Source organism: Misgurnus anguillicaudatus, chromosome 3 (assembly GCF_027580225.2).
Source record: "Misgurnus anguillicaudatus chromosome 3, ASM2758022v2, whole genome shotgun sequence".
Taxonomy (NCBI): Eukaryota; Metazoa; Chordata; class Actinopteri; order Cypriniformes; family Cobitidae; genus Misgurnus; species Misgurnus anguillicaudatus.
Window position 1 is genome coordinate 28672143 of NC_073339.2, and position 20412 is coordinate 28692554.

General features: G+C 40.2%; 1 pseudogene; it reads right to left on the reverse strand.

The window, feature by feature from the left end:
* Positions 1-5601: 5601 nt before the first annotated feature.
* Positions 5602-8169, reverse strand: LOC141362112 (E3 ubiquitin-protein ligase Topors-like; annotated as a pseudogene).
* Between the last annotated feature and the right edge of the window lie 12243 nt (positions 8170-20412).

Below are 20412 nucleotides of genomic sequence, written 5' to 3' on the forward strand. Positions count from 1 at the left end.
TTAGACTGCCCAAATTTATTACCAATGACAGAGTTGTTCTGGATAGCATTCCAGTTTCTGAACGAGCTATTGAAGTAAAGTCGTTTGACCTCAACTTCGATGACACACCCCTAGAGAGAGCTTTAGGGATACACTGGCGCATTGATTCTGACAGATTTAGATTCTCTGTTGACCTCAAAGACCAGCCAGCAACACGCCGTGGCATACTATCTACAGTTGATTCACTGTACGATCCGCTGGGCTTTATTGCTCCTTTCCTGCTCAGTGGAAAATTAGTGCTTCAGGAAATGTGCAGAAACGGAACAGGCTGGGATAATCCCCTTCCTGAAGAATTACAGCCAAGGTGGGAGCTTTGGAAAGCTGATCTTGTGAACTTGGAGCGGATCAATATACCTTGCTGCTATGCGCCTGCAAACTTTGGAAAGGTCATCAAAAGAGAACTTCATCACTTCTCTGATGCCAGTTACAGCGGATAGCCCTGGTCATAGGGAAATCAAGAGTTGCTCCCATTAAGATCCAGACTATTCCCATCTCAGTTGCCATGAGCAATATATTGAAACAGGAGCTGAAATATGCAGACATAGAAGAACATTTCTGGACTGATTCTCAAGTAGTTTTGGGATACATAAACAACAAAGCACGGCGCTTTCACACGTTCGTGGCCAGAAGATCCATCTCAGCACTTATCCTCAACAGTGGAGATATGTTCCCACTAATGAAAACCCAGTTGACCATGCGTCAAGAGGTTTGAACGCTGGTGAGATTCTTACCTCAAACTGGTTGACAGGGCCAAGTTTCTTATTGAAGACATACCTCCTGTTGCAGATATTGACATTGCACTAGCAATTGGAGATCCTGAAGTTCAGACACTGAGTACAGAAACAACAGAAATCAGCCTCTCAGACCACTTATTAAAGCTGTCTTTATGGTCTAGAGCTGTCCAAGCTGTAGCTTGCCTTGTTCGCCGAGCAAAAGGAAATAAGTCCAAAGTCCTAGTACTGTAGCTGAACGAGAAAATGCCAAATGCATCATTATTAAGGACTTACAAAGAAACACCTATCCTTAGGATATCAAGTTGTTGAGTAAGGGAGCCCAGCTGTCACCTGGCAGCAAGTTATATCATCTTGATGCCTTCCTAGATCAAGGAGGAGTACTCAAGGTGGAAGGAAGGCTTTGCGATGCACCCCTACCCAACTCAGTCAAACACCCAGCAGTCATACCTAAATATCACCACATAACAAAGATGATTATCTCTGAATGTCATGTGAATGTCAAACACCAAGGAAAGGGCCTCACAATTAATGAGATCAGATCACAAGGCTACTGGATTCCAGGCATTAACAGAGCATCATTGTGTCACATGTCGGAAGCTTAGGAGACCCACAGAGGAACAAAGAATGGCTGACCTCCCTTCAGAGTGTACAAATCCATCTAAACCAGTGGTCTCAAACTCCCGGCCTGCGGGCCATTTGCGGCCCGCCCTCCCCATCTCTGCGGCCCGCGTCACCTTTCAAAAATATAACATAATCTGGCCCGCAGAAAGATTTTTATTCACTTTGTTTTATATTTAAACGTTCAAGTGTTCGTTCACATATCGCGTCTAACAACGCGTTAAAACGAGTCAAAGCATTACTTTACAAAGTGCTAGGGAGCGGAAGTTGCGCTCCATGACGTGGGTCGCGTCACCGTTGCTACGCTACGCAGCCATGAACCGCGCGCTCTGTGTCGAGGATAACAGAATGTGTGATCGGATTTTAATGCCTCAACTGAACCTCGCGCCAATCATACCATTGTCACCATGCCATCAGTTAATCTGGTCGGGACTTTGTAGTGTTTGTCCAGAGAAGATTTGTTACTTCCGGGTGGGTACTCAGCTGTTACTCAGAGAAGATCGAGCTACGGTGGGCTTCACCTCAAGTTACACAGCATCTAATGGAGACACCGCATATGGAGGCAGAGCGGTAGATGTAATGCAACACATTTTAAACTACAGATAAGAAAAAGAGCCATCAAAGTGTCCAGGTTAAGAAAAGAGAAAAGATGAGGAGAAATGTACAGAAGATAAAGTATGTATACTGCTATATATAATGAAGTATAATATATTATTATGTAGCTTACTATTCAATTACACATAGAGCAGTATTTTTTTTCTCTCCAACTAGCTTATATAATATGGACTACCCATTCAAAAGTTAAGGGATCACTTTCACTTATTAATATTTTCCCACATATAATAGAAAATTCATTACAACTGAAATAACAAAGAACATAATGAAGTTAATACTATGACTGAAAACAATCTAAAATAAATCAAAACAGAAACAATTACTGGTGGTAATTTTTTATAATAGTTTATAAATGTTTACAGGAATTAAATGTGTTGGTTTAGTGCAAGGTTATAATAGGTCTTAGTTAAGATAAGGTTAAGAGAAGATTTACCTAGGCTACTTTTATAAAATAATGTATATTAAAAAGATAAAACCACTGCTTATATATTTTCAAGTACAACCCCAAAACAGAAAAAGTTGGGACACAGTAGAAATTGTGAGTAAAAAAGGAATGGACTAATTTACAAATCTCATAAACTTATATTTTATTCACAGTAGAATATAGATAACATATCAAATGTTGAAAGTAAGATATTTTGAAATGTCATGCCAAATATTGGCTCATTTTGGATTTCATGAGAGCTACACATTCCAAAAAAAGTTGGGACAGTTAGCAATAAGAGGCCAGAAAATTTAAATGTACATATAAGGAACAGTTGAAAGACCAATTTGCAACTTATTAGGTCAATTGGCAACATGATTGGGTATAAAAAGAGCCTCTCAGAGTGGCAGTGTCTCTCAGAGGTCAAGATGGGCAGAGAATCACCAATTCCCCAAATGCTGCAGCGAAAAATAGTTTTCTTAGTTTCTCAGAGAAAAATTGCAATGAGATTGAAGTTATCATCATCTACAGTGCATAATATCATTCAAAGATTCAGAGAATCTGGAACAATCTCTGTGCGTAAGGGTCAAGACCGGAAAACCATACCGGATGCCCGTGATCTTCGGGCTCTTAGACTGCACTGCATCACATACAGGAATGCTACTGTAATGGAAATCATAACATGGGCTCAGGAATACTTCCAGAAAACATTGTCGGTAAACACAATCCACCGTGTCATTCTCCGCTGCCAGCTAAAACTCTATAGGTCAAAAAAGAAGCCATATCTAAACATGATCCAGAAGCACAGGCGTTTTCCCTGGGCAAGGCTCATTTAAAATGGACTTTGGTAAAGTGGAAAACTGTTCTGTGGTCCAACGAATCAAAATTTGAAGTTCTTTTTGAAAAACTGGGATGCCATTTCATCCGGACTTAAGAGAACAATGACAACCCAAGTTGTTATTAGCGCTCTTTTCAGAAACCTGCATCTCTGATGGTTTGGGGTTGCATGAGTGCGTGTGGCATGGGCAGCTTACACATCTGGAAAGGCACCATCAATGCTGAAAGGTTTATCCAAGTTCTAGATGCATATGATCCCATTCAGACGTCGTCTCTTTCAGGGAAGACCTTGCATTTTCCAACATGACAATGCCAGACCAAATACTGCATCAATTACAACATCAAGACTGCGTAGAAGAAGGATCTGAGTACTGAAATGGCCAGCCTGCAGTCCAGATCTTTCACCCATAGAAAACATTTGGTGCATCATAAAGAGGAAGATGCAACAAAGAAGACCAAAGACCGTTGAGCAACTAGAAGCCTGTATTAGACAAGAATGAACATTCCTATTCCTAAACATTGGTCCTCCTCCAGCTGTTCCTTGTATGTACATTTAACTTTTATGGCTTCTTATTGCTACCTGTCCCAACTTTTTTTGGAATGTGTAGCTCTCATGAAATCATAAATGAGCCAATATTTGGCATGACATTTCAAAATATCTCACTTTCAACATTTGATATGTTATTTATATTCTATTGTGAATAAAATATAAGTTTATGAGATTTGTAAATTATTCCATTCCTTTTTTACTCACAATTTTTACAGCCAATTACATGACTGTTCGATGCCATTTTCCTTCACGTGTAACAACAGTCACATCAGCAGCACCACTGCTTCCTTGTTTCTTCTTCTTCTTCGTTTTATGGCACATTGCAACCATGACTTATCAGCTGCATACCGCCACCTACTGTATCGGAGTATGCAGCATGGAAATGATCTACTTTACATTAATATATAATAATACAAATTAAATTTAGGGGGAAAAAAAAATAATAATAATAATAAATAACCTATATCCTATCATATATCCCTATATTCTTCAGATATTCCACGACAGCATCCTGAGTATCTTATCCCTTCTCCTGTTGTTGCTACCTTGTTTATTCTTTTCCTCCTATTTTATTCCGCTTTGTAAACTTGGATGCGCATTACCGCCACCTACTGTCTACACCCAAATATTTTAATAAAGCCCTCAAAGAGCACCTATTTCATTGCTACAAACAACGTTATGTTGTGTTATGTGATGGGCAATTTCGAAGCACGCTTCATGAGGCTTCGAAAAACATTTATGAATCTTTTGTTTCGAATCCTTGGTTCGGAGTTTGTTTCAAACTGGCCAAAGTAACGTGATTTTAGCAAACGAGGCTTCATTACGTCATAACTGTTTCGAAACGTTTCGAAAATTTGACGATTCACCACTAGGGGAAGTTGATCACAAATGACTAGTGTATGTGAACTCGGGTCAGTTTTTTTATAAAAGTTCATAAAACATTCATTCTTCTCACTAATAACACTACTATTTTGTCTACTTTTTGTTCATAGACAGATTTAATGACAAAAATGTGCATAATTAAAAGTGAGTTTGTTTTAATGATTTGTTTGCCATAAATAAAACTAAAAACACAGAATACATTTTTAATTATGTCTTAATTAAATTAAATAATTTATTTTTCTTGCTATTATTTTGTAAAAAGTGTAAAATGTTTGGACAGATCTTGCTGCTTAAACTATTTTTACCAGCAGGTGTCGCCAGAGTGTGTGGTGTTTCGAACGCTTCGAAAAACTGAATACATTTGCAAAGCAATTGGTTTAATTGATTTGAAGGTTCGAAAACCTTTGTTTCTCCCATCACCGGTATTTGGTATAATACAATGTGTTCGCGTGGTTTATGGTTGGAAAAACATTATTTTCCAAATACCGTACATTTTTGTAGCTCCAAATTTCCCTGTTTCATGAAAGCACAGATTTTGTACAAAAGCTTATCTCTAAGTTTTCATTGGTATGAATACCTCTGATGTCAGCAAGAAATGTGATGCTCCTTACCATGTTTGAAAGTTTCTGTTGCTAACAGGAATTAACTTACAGGCTGTGAGACAAAGCGGGAGAAATTCTGATAATGTCTGTCTTCGTTTTTAAACCATAAACCACACAAACACATTGGATTATACCAAATACACAAAATAACGTTGTTTTAGCAATGAAATAGGTGCACTTTAACTTGCTTTTGAATAATCTATTTGATAAACGTATTAAATGTGTTTCAGTAGCGCTTTTTATAGTACATGTTTGTTAAACTCCCTTTGTGAGTCTTTAAAGCAAATATACACACCAAAATACATTGTAAAAGGCAGTTTATTAGAGCCAGTCACATAAAAGAGGTCTGAAAAAAATGTAAACCTTTGAGAATGTTGTTGTACAAAAATGATTGTTAACTTGATGTTACATGAAGTCATACAATTACAAACCTATTGGGCCTAATATTTAGCATTTCATGTATACATTTGGAATTTATAAAACTTTATAAACAAACTTTATATTTATAAACAATCATACATTTTTTTTTGGCAATTTGTTTCAATAACTGTTTATTTTAAAAGGCAGTATGACATTAATCTTTTGGGGGGTGATTTTCTACATCCCCAATAGAACTACATTCAGTGGCAGCAGATGCTTGTTGAGTTTTTCTAGCACTGTCTGCAATAACAACAGTGGATCTAACAGTACAGACATTACTGTCTGAGGGTAGAGTAGGGTCTGTATTGTCACTTTGACTGTCAGTGGTAACTGTAATCAGATCTGGGCTATTCCTTCTCATCCTCCCTTTACCCTTGTCTCTTTTGCTTTTCCTCCTGTGTTTCCTCCTCTTTTTGTGATGTTTCCTGCTGTGCCCCTCAGACTTATCATCACAACCAAAGTCTGTACTTGGACTCCTACTTTTCTTTTTGGACTTCTTGTGACGCTTCTTCTCTTTCTTTTTCTTCCTTATACAATCTTCAACAGGTTCAGAGTATGATTTTCCAGAACTCTTTCTTTGGCGTTTCTCTAGATGCTTTGTTTTGTACGTTCTCTTCATGCCGTATTCATCTTGTTGTTACGCGTTTATTCTACAGCTGCTTCTCGAGTGGCTTCTGCCCTGATGGATGGAGGAGTTGGAGCTGAATCTAGAACTACTCCTCGAGTGGACTCTGTCCCGGTGGTCTTTGCTTCGCTTTCTACTCCGTGACCGAGAACGCGAGCGATCATAAACATTTCTGTAATAGCTGGAGTAGGATGAGTGCGTCTCTGTATAATATCCCATGCAGCTCTCTTTATACCGGCTATACGAATGTGAATAAGATGAAGTGTTGTGACTGGTTTCTTTTTCTCGTCTCCTCTTATGCGTACTATCTTTAGATAATGAGTGGTTTCTGCTATGAGAGCCAGAGTGCGTCCTGTTACTACGTGAGGATCCTTCTCTTTCATGATGTCTTTTATCATGGTTATCTCCTTGTCTATGGCGATTTGAGGTGTGGACATGCGTAGTGTCTTTAGGTGACCTACCCGAGGGTCTTTGAGTGACAGACGGTGACTCTGAAGTAAAACGAATGTGTTGGGGTGGTCGAGGACTTTGTGGCTCTCCATTCTCGTCAGACTCCTCTGAATCAGAGGTAAGCTGGATCAGTTCTGGTGTCCTTTCTGTCGTAGGCTTGACATACCCAACAATAACACAGTCTTCATCACTGCCTGAGGTATGATCTTGATGTGTCACAGCAGCAACAGACACTGTCGTTTCCTCTACACTACTTTCAGAGTCTGAGTTTCTCACATGGAAAGGAAAAACCTGAGATGGTTCTAAAGAGTATGACGGCCCAGGAGTCTCATCATCCCATGCGGTTTGGCTTAAGCTGACCCTAGGAGTGGTAAAATCCTGGGGTCCGGGCATTAAAGAATCACTCTCATCCTCAGAGATGGCAATCACAGAGGTTTCTGAACTGCTGTCCTCTGTGGAGGGGCCAGGCAGGTCATAGACAGCATGCTGGTCGTATGCCTCAACGTTGAACGGAGACTGAGCAAAGCTAAGAAACTCGTGCAAGAAATGTTCTGTGTGTGACAGCAAGAAAGGCCTAAGCTCATGCAAAACAGCCTGATCATCCAAGTTGTGTCGAGTGATAAGAGTCATGATGATGTGCTGCAGTATGTTGACAAAAGAACCATGCATGCCGTACAGAACAGTGAGCTCCCGTCTCAACCAAGGCACAAGCCTGTGAAGACAAGCCGGGTTCTTTCTGAAAAACTCGGCAGAGGTCTCTCTGGTGCGGCCACCATCTTGCACGCTTTGAACTCGCAGGCCTCTTCTGTATAAGGCCCGTCTGAATTTAACTACTTCCTGTTCACGAAGAATCCGCACAGACCTGCCTTCACTCTCTGCCCTGTGCCTTGCCGCCAACCTCCTCATCATGCGATGGAAATCTCTGTTGTGGCGCGGAGGAAGGGGTCCGCTCAGACTCTCGAATATGATCCCATGGTCAGGGGGAGGTGACGTTCGCTGTGGTGCTGGTCTGTGGTCACCTGTAAGTGTAGTCCGATATCTAAATCTTTGGCCTGCCACATTGCCGAATGAGCCATTTTCTGTTGGTCGCAAATCAAACCTTTTGTAGTCATTCTCAGCCTTAATGCTGTGATAGATGGAGTTAAATGGCTGCTTGCATAAAGTGCATTCTGCTTTGTTCTTTGACCACTTACAAATGCACAAGAAGCAAAACTTATGAATTCATACATTAGGGTAAGATATGTTTTTGAAGTGATCGAGGCATATAGGACATTTTGATTCAGGAGAAGCTTCTTTGATTATTGTGTTGTTTAACGCAGCACTGGATGAATTCTTCAGGGGAGGCTCTTTAATCTCTGGTGACGCCATAATCTGAAAAAAGGGAAAGTAGTTAAAACAAATTACAACTGTTTTCATGTAAGGAACTGTCACATATACCTTGTGTATGTTAAACGAAACTCAACTAAAGTGTCCTTTATATAAATGAAGTCGAAACAAAATTACAATGACTTACAAACTTACATGTTATTCATGCTCACAAAAATAAAAGTAATGATCTGCTAACTTGTTACACCCAATATATTTCTATATTTGAAGAGTTTCGTTGCAAAACAAACAAAAACATGGATTATGTGAGCATATATATATAGCAGTTTTTTATATTCATAACAAAAAGTGCAGGATCTAGTTTAAAACTTACCCAGTCGTTTTGTTGAAATTGTCGGTAACGTTAATCATTTAAATGTCTATCGGATGCATTTGTCTTAAATCTCCGTAAAAAAACAACAACAAATAACTGCACTTGCTAATAAATGTATTTATGTAACTTAATCTACAGTCCATAGGCTAACTACGACCTGAAGATATGTTAAACTTACTATAAAACTGTGCCGCCATAACGATAATTAACGTTATGTAGCATTCAGAAACAATAAATATATTTCAAAAAGCAAATAACATAAAAAGCCACAGGCCCAACATAAAACCTATATAATAAACATAAACAACGAGTCTCTGTTGGGCGCAAGCACAAACAAAGCTCCGAACGAAGATGTTCTTAAACTTTCCGAACTTCCTGTTTCTCAATTTCAAAATAAAAGCCGCCAACCGTATTGACAAAAAACGAGAAACAAACTAAATAATTTCAAATGACAAGCAAGGTGATTAATTATATTTGAAAGAAGAGCAACATATTATGCTTGTAGATTTTAAAATACCACTGGTTCATTTTCGATAACCAAAAATACTCATTTTTAATTCAAAGTCAGTATTTTGATCAAATTTTTTGCTAAACACGTTTTAGCAATTCCAAACCACACCAATCTTGATAACTACCATTAATTTTGTATGTAATAATTTATAAACGATATATTACTGTTAATGATATCTGGAAGTGTGAATAATTTTTAAGCAGGTTTTCTTTTACATGTCAAATGGGCCAAAAGGGGTTTAAATCCCACTGAAAATGTATTATTAAATTTCTTTAATAAAAATACAATGCTATAAAAATGGCAAAATTGAGGTGTGACAATTAGACAAGAGATTCGGACGGGATTAGTTTTCCAAACAACGTTTGAGTTTCAACGTGTCCCCCAGGACGTCTATGATTTTATGTTCCGATTCGGACGGGATTAAAATGATGCAGGCTATTCGAGTGTCTGTTTCATGCATTTGGGCGTCGCAGAAGAGCACGTGCTCTGGGCTGCGTTCAGCCCCGACAAAACGTTGCACAACGTTGCACAATGTTTATTAAACAGAAACGGCGATGTGTTGAACTCCCTGTTGTGATGACGCAAGAGTTGCAACTACGGTAGCTTAGAGGCCATTCTTTGTGTTCTTTTTTTAAATGTTTCTGAAGCCTGATGAAATCATTATAAATGTGTGTTTAATACTGTAAAAGACCCTCAATGTTACAGTCACTGACCTTGCCGTCCAGAATGAAAGACAACATTCCAACTTGAACCCATTGAGCGAGCTGTCTCTTTACTACCGTGTGGTTTTATACATCTTGCCGCTGATTGGGTCGACATTTCTGACACACCCACCAAACAAGAGAAAACGCTTCTAAAACCTGTTGTACGCCGTTGCACACCATTTCCAGGAAACATGTCGTTCAACCCGGAAACCGTAGCAAAACGTTGCGCACCGGTGTGAGATTGAACGTGCCCCTGGTTTTAGAAGCGTTTTCTCTTGTTTGGTGGGTGTGTCAGAAATGTCGGCCCAATCAGCGAAAAGATGTATATAACCATGCGCAAGTTGCAATGTTGTCTTTCATTCTGGACGGCAAGGTCAGTAACTGTAACATCGAGGGTATTTTACAGTATTAAACACACATTTATAACGATTTCATCAGGCTTCAGAAACATTTAAAAAAGAACACAAAGAATTGCCTCTCAGCTACCGTAGTTGCAACTCTTGCATCATCACAAGTTCAATGCATCACCGTTTCTGTTTAATAAACGTTGTGCAACGTTGTGTCGGGGCTGAACGCAGCCCTGATTCAAGGTCATAGATACACTAGATGTTGCCTTGGCTACGGCATTTCATTGGACCGAATGACATTGGCTAGAAGGCGCCAAGCATCCCTTCACCGTTTTGACTGACCACCGTAATCTTGAGTATTTACAATCAGCTAAACGGCTCAACACAAGACAGGCAAGATGGGCACTTTTTTTCACAAGGTTCCAATTCACCATTACATATCGACCTGGCTCCAAAAACACCAAAGCTGACGCCCTTTCACGTCAATATGACTCTGTCCCTCAGTCTGTTTGCCCCGAACCCATCATCCCACCCTCCCTCATTGTTGCACCCATACAATGGAACATTATGCGGGAGATTGATCAACTCAATAATCTCAACCCACCACCAGTTGAATGTCCTGCTGACCGTATATTTGTTCCTCTATCACACAGAAAACGAGTCATTCTCTGGGTGCACACATCTCTCTCCTCTGGCCATCCCGGCATCAACACCACTTTGCAAATGTTAAAAAACAGGTTTTGGTGGCCATCCATGTACCCCGATGTAAGCTCGGCCATCAATGCTTGTTCCATCTGCGCCACCAGTAAAGCCCCTCATCAAGCCCCGGCAGGTCTCCTTCAACCCCTCGAAGTTCCACAAAGACCCTGGTCACACATAGCTATCGACTTCGTCACTGACTTACCCAATTCCAAAGGCAACACTGTCGTTCTCTCCGTGGTTGATCGATTCTCAAAAGGTTGCAGATTTATCCCTTTGCCCAAACTCCCATCTGCTATGGAAACAGCGGAACAACTCTTGCATTGTATCTTTCGGTACTATGGGCTCCCAGAGGACATTGTATCAGACCGGGGTCCTCAGTTTACGTCCAAGGTATGGAAGGCTTTTTTCAAAACTCTCAACATTAACATCAGTCTCACATCCGGCTATCACCCACAATCTAACGGACAAGTGGAACGCCTCAATCAAGAACTTACTAAATTTCTCAGAATCCATTGCCATCAAAACCAACATGACTGGTGTCGCTTCCTACCTTGGGCGGAATATGCTCAAAACTCTATCAAGAAAACCACCACTGGTCTCACCCCATTTCAATGTATCCTTGGATATCAACCCCCGATGCTCCCCTGGGATGATAAACTCACAGATGTTCCTGCTGTAGACGCCTGGTTCACACGGAGTCAAGAGGTATGGGAACAGGCTCACATCCATCTGTCGCGAGCTATTAAGAAGTTTAAAGACAAAGCCGACCGCCACAGACGTCCCGAACCAAGCTACGAACCTGGCCAGCTGGTGTGGCTTTCAACCAGAGATCTAAGACTTCGTCTCCCCTGCAAAAAACTAAGTCCCAGGTATGTTGGCCCTTTTAAAATTGTCAAACAGATTACTCCTGTGTCTTACCGGTTACAACTACCTGCTAATTATCGCATTTCTCCCACTTTTCATGTGTCTCTGCTCAAACCCGCTGAGGACCCGGGGGCGGCTGTAGAATCCAGACTGACGGGCCCCCCTCCTATCGTCGTTGGCGGTGAGGATGAGGATCTGGTCCGCGAGCTGTTGGACTCCAGACGGCAGGGTTCCACCATCCAATACCTCGTTGACTGGGAGGGGTACGGTCCTGAAGAGAGGTCATGGGAGAACGCGGACAACATCCTGGACCCTAACCTCATTCACCAGTTCCATGAATCACATCCTGACAAACCGGCCCCTCGTGCCCGAGGTCGTCCCCGGAAAAATGCTTCCCGCGTCTGGAGCCGCTCGCAGGGGGGGGGCTCTGTGACGGATGTCAGCATTAACGCCCCCGGTGCACAACCCTCACATTCACCTGCATATTAGCGATACTACATTTCCCATAATTCCCGTGACCTGCTGATTACACACCAGCTGCACCGTATCAGTGGGTCTATTTAACCTGGGACTTGGACACTTGTACTTTGCGAAGTCTTGTTTGCCCCGCAACATTACTGAGCGTTTACCTGTGTTTTCTAGTGTTTGCTTTCCTGGTGTATATTTCGGACTGTCTATTGGATTATTGCTGCTTGCCGCCTGCCCCGACATTGGACTGGATTATCGTTTATGAATGCTCTCCGCCTGCCCCGACTTTGGACTGTATTACCGCTTATGATCGTTCTCTGCCTGCCTCGACATTGGTCTGTGTTTACGTTTGTGCATTACTGGAGTGTTACCTTGATTTGATTGTACATCTACTACAATAAAGAGTTGCAAATGGATCCACACGTATCAGACGCGTCACAGCGCTATTTCAAAAATGGAGTTTGGGAGAAAAAATCCAAAAGGACTACGTCAGGTCAGATAACGTACAGAGCCTGCTGCTATCCAGTCATGAACCCCCTGTGAGTGATGTCCTGTCATGTGTAAAGACCCGGATAACTTTACTGGAGTTAGAGAGATTGGTGAAAGTGAAGTGCAATCCGAGGACCCAGAAAAAAAAGTGATTGAAGAATTTGAAGAAATGCACCCAGCAAATTGCAGTTCAGACAACGGTGAGCATAATTACATATTTTTATATAAGCTTGGCTTGCTTTACGTATGTTAACATTTTAAACAATACTAAAACATATCAACAAGTAAAATAAAATAAAATAAAATCAACAAGTTAAACAAAAACGTTTTGAGTATGCTATATCAAAAAGTAGCCATCCAGCATGTTTTATCCATTGTGGCAGCCCTTGCTCACAAAAAGGTTGAGACCCCTGGTCTAGTTAAATGTTGATTATCACTGTTGTTGTTATTTTAATAGTATAAATTAATTTATAATTAAATAGGAATATCGCGTTATAATGCATAACGGTATCTTCTGTTTGTTGTTTTTCAGACGAAACAGCAGATGACCAAAGCATTCATCTTTTCCTGGACATCTCCTGTTGTGTGGTAAGCATGAAATTACATTTGGATATACCAGTATAAAGTTCAGTACATGCTAATCCAGAGCTAAAATGAGAAAACCTTACATGTTTCACCCACATTATTGTTTTCTACTATCAAATTTCTGTTAGTTAACTAATGAAAGCAACTAAAGTATAAACACACTTTATAAAGTATAAAAAAAACTAAAATGAAGTTGAAGTGGATGAAGTTCACACAAAGTACTTAACTGGTTCATTGCACTAGGATAAAGCTAGCTGTTTGAGATGCACATGATCTTTTCCAACTACAGTTTTCAAATCTTTTCATACTCAAATGGCCATATTGATGAGAAATGACCATATTAATTATGTTCTTTTTAAATCTCAAATGACCATATTAACGATGGGGTTTTCAATCTCAAATGGCCATATTCATGATGGACTTTTCAATCTCTAATGGTCTAATGGTGGTGCTGAGTATGTGCATTGCATGTGTTTTAAATATGTCCTTTAAATTTCCATAGGATGACTATGTGGATGAAGAGGGGGAAATCCTTGCTGAGGAGCAGAGTGAAGCCTATCCTCACATACAAGATGGGGAGGAGCATGGAAGTGATCAGTCCAGAAGTGAAAAAACAGAACACTTGTTGATGAAACTTTTGGCCATGATGAAATTGACTGGTATCCTCCGTGACGACTTCTTACAGTATGTGGTTTGTCCAAAATGTATGACAGTGTACATGCTTACTGAAACCTATGAGCACAGACGGGATGGTACAAAGGTTTGCAGGACTTGTGGTCACATCCCGTTCTACAATCACCCACAGCAGAGGTCTGCATTAAGGAAGAAATATGGCTCTGCCTTGCTAAGATAGGCTACATATTCGAGCGGTGAAGAGTATGTCCATCCAATACGTTCTTACTGTTACAAGAGTGTTGTGCAGTCTCTGGGAGGACTTGTTAAAAGACTTGGATTTGAAGAGAAATTAGATAAAAGGCGAAAGCGGGAACTGCCAAAGGGTGTGTTAGGAGATGTAAATGATGGACAAGTATGGCAGGATTACCAGTATGTGAATTCAATAAACTGTAGTCATTCCACTATGCACAGTATTTGAGCTGTGATGTAATTGCACAAGTTACCTTGCTTCATTCCCATCCGGACAGACATTTTGTTGTTTGACATGTTGTTTGATGGGGTTTGCATAGAATGCACAAATTGAGCCTGATTAAAACTCTGTCAAAACAATTAAAATTGTTGAAATAAATAGTTTGGTGTATCTTTTTTATCTAACATTGGTTATTGCTAATTACGAGTAATTAATATACACTGTTAGCCTGAAGAAATTGAATCTACTTAAAGGGATAGTTTAAAAATTATTAGGAAAAAATATTTTGAAAGTATTGTGATAAATGGTGAAGAAAAGTTTGATAAATGATTGTCATTAAACTTAAAGTTGATTTTGAATTACTCTGTCCAACATCTCCACTTAGTTAACTGAGTTGAAAAAAAATATATTTTTAATTAATGTATAATTATAATTCTCTTAGTGTTATAAATGGTATTATAACACAAAACTCATGACTTAGTCAGTCATTAAATAAACTTGATTCTCCACTGAAACACAATACAATACAATGTGTTGTTTATGTCAATAAACACTGATCACCTGAACGGGGACTTTCATTTACAAAAATGGTCATTTATCATTTTAAACTAAACAACATGAATAATATTAGAGCATAAACCTCTATGACATTTTAACAAATATTTAAGTAGTTAAAGTTCTTATTAGTTCTTAATTCTGTAAAAAAGCTTAAATAATCGTAATATTCTGAGACAAAGGATTATGGGTGTTCCTTACAACATGTACTGCTAAAGTTCATTCACTTGAATGTTTTAGTTTAATTAATTTTATACACTTAAAAGTTAAATGAACTAAGATTTTTTAAGTAAATGTCCATAACTCAAAATACTAAGTGATGTTTACATCATGAAGACAATGTGTTAACAGTGTAGCATACTTTAAAAATTAAATAAATTCAAACTAAAATTTAAGAGTCTGTAATTTGGCTTTACTGATACCAAAGATTTTCTTAAAATCAAAGATTAAAACCTCTCAGAATGTTACCTGAGTAAAACTCCCCCAGCTGCTACCCTGATTTGCATTTGTATAGCTCACAGCATGTTCATTTACATGTTAAAGCCTCCCCTAGAATTAGGGGAAGGGGGGACAACTTCCAAGCAAGACCCACGTCAACTTCTGACAACTTACGGCAGTTTTCGGTGTTGGCTGCAAATTGTCGTGCGCAGTCGTAAACTTGGAGTTTCACAGCAATCTACAGTGCCACATTCTGACGAAAATTCCACTTTTCATGCAGTGAAATCGGGATTTAGTGGGAAACATGGCTTCTCAGGGACAGAATTGCAGTGTAGATCAGGAGATCGTCTACCTACTACGCAAAAATGACCTCAAGACAATCGCTGAGACAGAACACACGATTGCAAATATCCGAGAAATCAAAAGAGAGCACTCGGACAAATTGCAAATACTAAAGGCACAAATTGAAGCATTTACATACGAAAAACAAAGCTGGACAAGGCAGAGCGAGTTAATGGCGAGAGAAATAGATGGGCTAAAGAAGTAAAAAAATCGGACTAAAAATCGGCGGCGATTACATCTCTGCTCTCGAAGACTGCTGCAGTAATGCAGGCTTCCCAGTGGCTCCAGTTAAGCAAGCAGCACTGGATGAAACTTTTGGATCGGAAAGAATTGATGATAGTGATGATGATGATGTTGCTGCATAGACAAACAAAACAAGGAGAGATATCCAAATCGAAGAGTGAGCTACTGTACAAAAACATGAGCAAAATCAACGAAGTCCCATTAAAACGAGAACAATATCAAGCGAAGCACCCTCAAAATCTGTTTGTGTTGACGTTCTTAAAACCATGACAAACGTGAACGATGAAATAACTTTGATTAGCCGCCCGCTAACATGCGACGAGTGTTCAAAACACAAACAAATCGTAGGAGTCATGCTCCGAAAGGGACAATTTCAGATGAATTGGAAAACATTAATTTTACAGGCCACTGTATACAAGTTAGAAACTAGAGATGTATGGCAAATCGGATTGTTAACCATTCTCACAGAGCTCAGATCTAAGCTAACCCCAGAAGTGAAATCCGGACACATAATAGAGAAATATGTTGACGAAAATGACGAAGTCATTTACCAACGTTTAAAACAAGCATTGTTAGATCTAAGGGGACCCACAAACTCAGATTGGAGTAGAATTCTGGAAATCAAACAGGCAAACGGTGAGTCATTTGAAGCATATATTAAGCGTGTGTGGGTAACATACAAAGAGCACTCTGGGATGGAAAACGCAAGCTGCGATCACGAGCCATTATTACAAATCATAAAAAACAACACTGGTATCCCATTTCAGAAAGCTTTTTAATAAATTGTGTCGACCCGGCAGAAAACTAATTTAATGCAATTGTGCACTGGGGATTGAGAATAGAACAGCAATGGATGTTAAAACCCAGTGCTGTTGCATCCACACGCTGGCAGACAGAAGGGAAAGGCACGCACACATCTGGCCCCAAATTTCGAATGTACTGTTACTATTGCAGAAAACCCAATCACACCATAAAAAACTGCCACAAAAAATAAGGAGACTTAAAAAACCAATCGGCTAGGGACCAATCAACAATGTCCGAGATCGATATTAAATTAGAGAAGTTTAACGAGTTTATTGCGAGGAGTTTCATTGATGGAAATAACGGCGCGACCGGAACTTCCGGCGACTGCTATTCACCATAGGAATCTGTGGCCTCCTTGCGATTGGAGCATAGTCCAAAGCAGGAACCGAATTAAAATAAGAGTTAATCTAGGAGGCCGGTTAGCTGACGTACTTATTAATTCTGGTGCATCTTGCTCTTTTATTGACATACCGCTACCTTTGACAGATGAGACCATTCAAATAAAGGGAATTGGTGATACGCTAATGATTGCAACACAAACACAACCCGTCATAGGCGTTGCAGTTCTAGAAGAATCCTTCTGGGTTTTGCCTAATAATAGTGAGGGAACTGTATTTGGTATGGACATTATGTGAAAACATGGCTTCGTAATTCATTGTTTTGAAAAACAAATTGATTTAAAATGCCCACCAAAAAACAAGGCCAGCATTATGTCCATATCCATTACAGACCCCATTCAACAGCTAATTGACAAACATGACAGCATTTGGGCTACACATGAACATGAATGTGGACTCATTGATTGCATCGTACAGCTCGATGGAGACCCCCCTCCCCCACAATAACAATACACAATCAAACCAGAAGCAGAAGCAGCCGTTCATGACATTGTAAAACAACTTGAGATCAGAAATAGTTTGACGATGTAGTTCAACAACAAATTCTCTGTGTTTACCCATACCGAAACTGAATGGGAAGTGGCACCTTTATATTGATTATCAACGTCTTAAAGTATTCCCAAAAGCTACAACCATAGTAGCCAACCCATCCACACTACTATCACAGATCTCAACCAATGCGTCGTGGTTTACCGCGCTCGACAAAAAGAACAGTTTCTGGTCTATTCCAATCAGACGCGAAGATCAATGAAAATTGGCCTTCACCGTAAACCAAATACAATACACTTTCTGCAGAATGCCACAAGGGTGGCATAACAGTCCCTCAATTTTCACCGGGTGCTTGAAGATACTCTCAGACCAGTACCCAGAACAGGAAATGTAATTCATTATGTCGACGACATGAGATTATGAGATTTCATCCCTGACTTCACTACATCACAACACCTTTATATGATTTCATCCCTGACTTCCCAACATCACAACACCTTTATACGCCCTCATAAAGGGAAAGACAAAGCCCTCTGATGTGCTCGAATGGTCGGACGACCACAAAAAAGCATTCACAAATTTAAAATTTTTGCAATTATGCTCTGCGCCCATGCTCGGTCTGCATTGCCCGTCAAAGCCGTTTACAGGTCGATGTAAGTGGCGTTTTAGCACAAGACCACAGGGGAAAATTGCGTCATAAACAGTCATAAACACAGCATGTGCTGGCGGTTCACTGGATGCTGACGACAACAGAACCTATTGTAGGTTTTTAACACAGTGCACATTCCGGTACAAATGTTGTTGCAGGGACGAATAAAGGGTGTGTCCTCACAGAGATTAGCAAGATGGTTGGCAGATATACAAGCATGTGACATCACAACTCTGAACACTTGAGTCTTCCCACATTTATTTGGAGATGTGGAAGTTGACCCACACACATGTCAAGCTAAACAGGAAGCACTGAGCCCGGTCTATGACCAAAAACTTCCTAACCAGTACTGAAAATGACCATTAAATCCCCCATTAATGAAGTAAGCTGACACCTTTACCTCCAGCTATAGAGGACGTGTTGTCAAGGAACTAAACAAAAAGGCTTTCACCAAAAGGACTTTATTGCTAAACTTTGAGCAAAATGCTGCTAAATAACTCTTTATTTATTTTTGCTTTAGTTAAACTATCCAAATCGCCTAAGATCCAATCTAAGGATGCTGAAGGGTTCAGAGAATTCTCAGACTTCTTGAACGCATGTCATCAAGCTATGCCTCACGTCAAAGGGCTTGAAAAACTGAATGACTGTGATGAAAACCAAAAACTCATACACAAATTACCAGATTGGGCAGCAGCACAGTGGAACCGTCAGGTCACGCAGACACTGATTGAGACTTTCCAAAGATTATAGATTTTGTGACCTTCATGTCAATGGAAGCAGAGATTACATGTAATCCAGTGACCTCCTTCAACGCTCGTCGTGCCTCTGACCACATTTCAGAAAAATGGAATCCTAAGGACAGTAAAAGGAACAAGGCTAACATCTTTCACATTCGAACAGCTACAGAAGATAAACAGAATGATGAAAATGAACAAAGCCCCACTAAAGGAAATTATATCACGTGTCTCTTCTGCAAAGACAGAAAGCATAATATTCACAGCTGTTCTAAATTTTTGGCAAAATCCCTGGAAGAGAAATGGAAATATGTGAAGGAGAACAAACTCTGCTACGGTTGCATGAAACCGGGCCATGCTGCAAAAGACTACCGTCACCGTTTGTCCTGTGACAGCTGCAAAGGTAGACATCCAACATGTCTACATGACGAAAACTACACAAAGAAATTCATCCCTGCACCAGTCTCAAACCAAGGTGACACAGAGAAAACTACTGCTACATCTCACAAAGTAGAGAATCATGAAACATCCACCAATACTTCAATGATCGTGCCAGTGTGGGTATCAACTGAGAGGAATCCAGGCTCTGAAAAACTTGTTTATGCTCTGCTGACACCCAGAGTGATACTGTGTTTATCGAATGAGAATTGAGCAACAAGCTACATGCTGACTCCTGTCCTGTGAGACTGAAATTAACAACTATGACTGCGGATGTTATCATACCGAGTGAAAGAGTGTCAGGACTCAAAGTAAGAGGCTACAATTCCTCTGTTGTTCTCAGTCTGCCTCCTGCCTACACTAAGGACTCTATTCCAGTGAGCCGTACTCACATCCCTACTTGTGACACAGCATGACATTGGAAGCATCTGTCTAAAATAGTGGACAAAATTCCACCTCTGCAAGATTGTGAGGTTGGCCTTCTCATAGGCTACAGCTGCCCAAGGGCTTTGGCACCAAAAGAGGTGATTTTGGAAGGAGACAATGAACCCTATGCAATTCATACAGACCTAGGTAGAGCGTTGTTGGTCGTCTGTCATCAGACCAGGAATCGCAATACCATTTGTTTCAATACCATTTGTCATCGAGTCAGTTTTAAAGAGCTACCCCCAGTGACTCCAGCAGATGTTATTAAAGTATTGGAGTCTGACTTCAAAGACGATGGTGAAGACAATACAACTGTCTCACAGGATGACATCCTCTTCTTGACCAAACTGCAGCAAGGCATCAGGAAGAATGACTACGGACATTACAAGATGCCTCTCCCTTTCAGGGCAAGACCTCATTTGCCTAACAATAAACAGCTTGCTATTCTAAGGCTCAATCATCTCAAAAGAAAACTGTTGAAAGATGAAAGGTACAAGGAACACTAAACTAAGGTTTATGGAAGAGGTAGTTGGTGATGCAGAAGAAGTATATAGGGAAGGAAAGGATGAAGAGAACTGGTACATCCCTCATCACGGGGTGTACCATCCCAAAAAGCCAGACAAGCTCCGTGTTGTCTTCGACTGCTC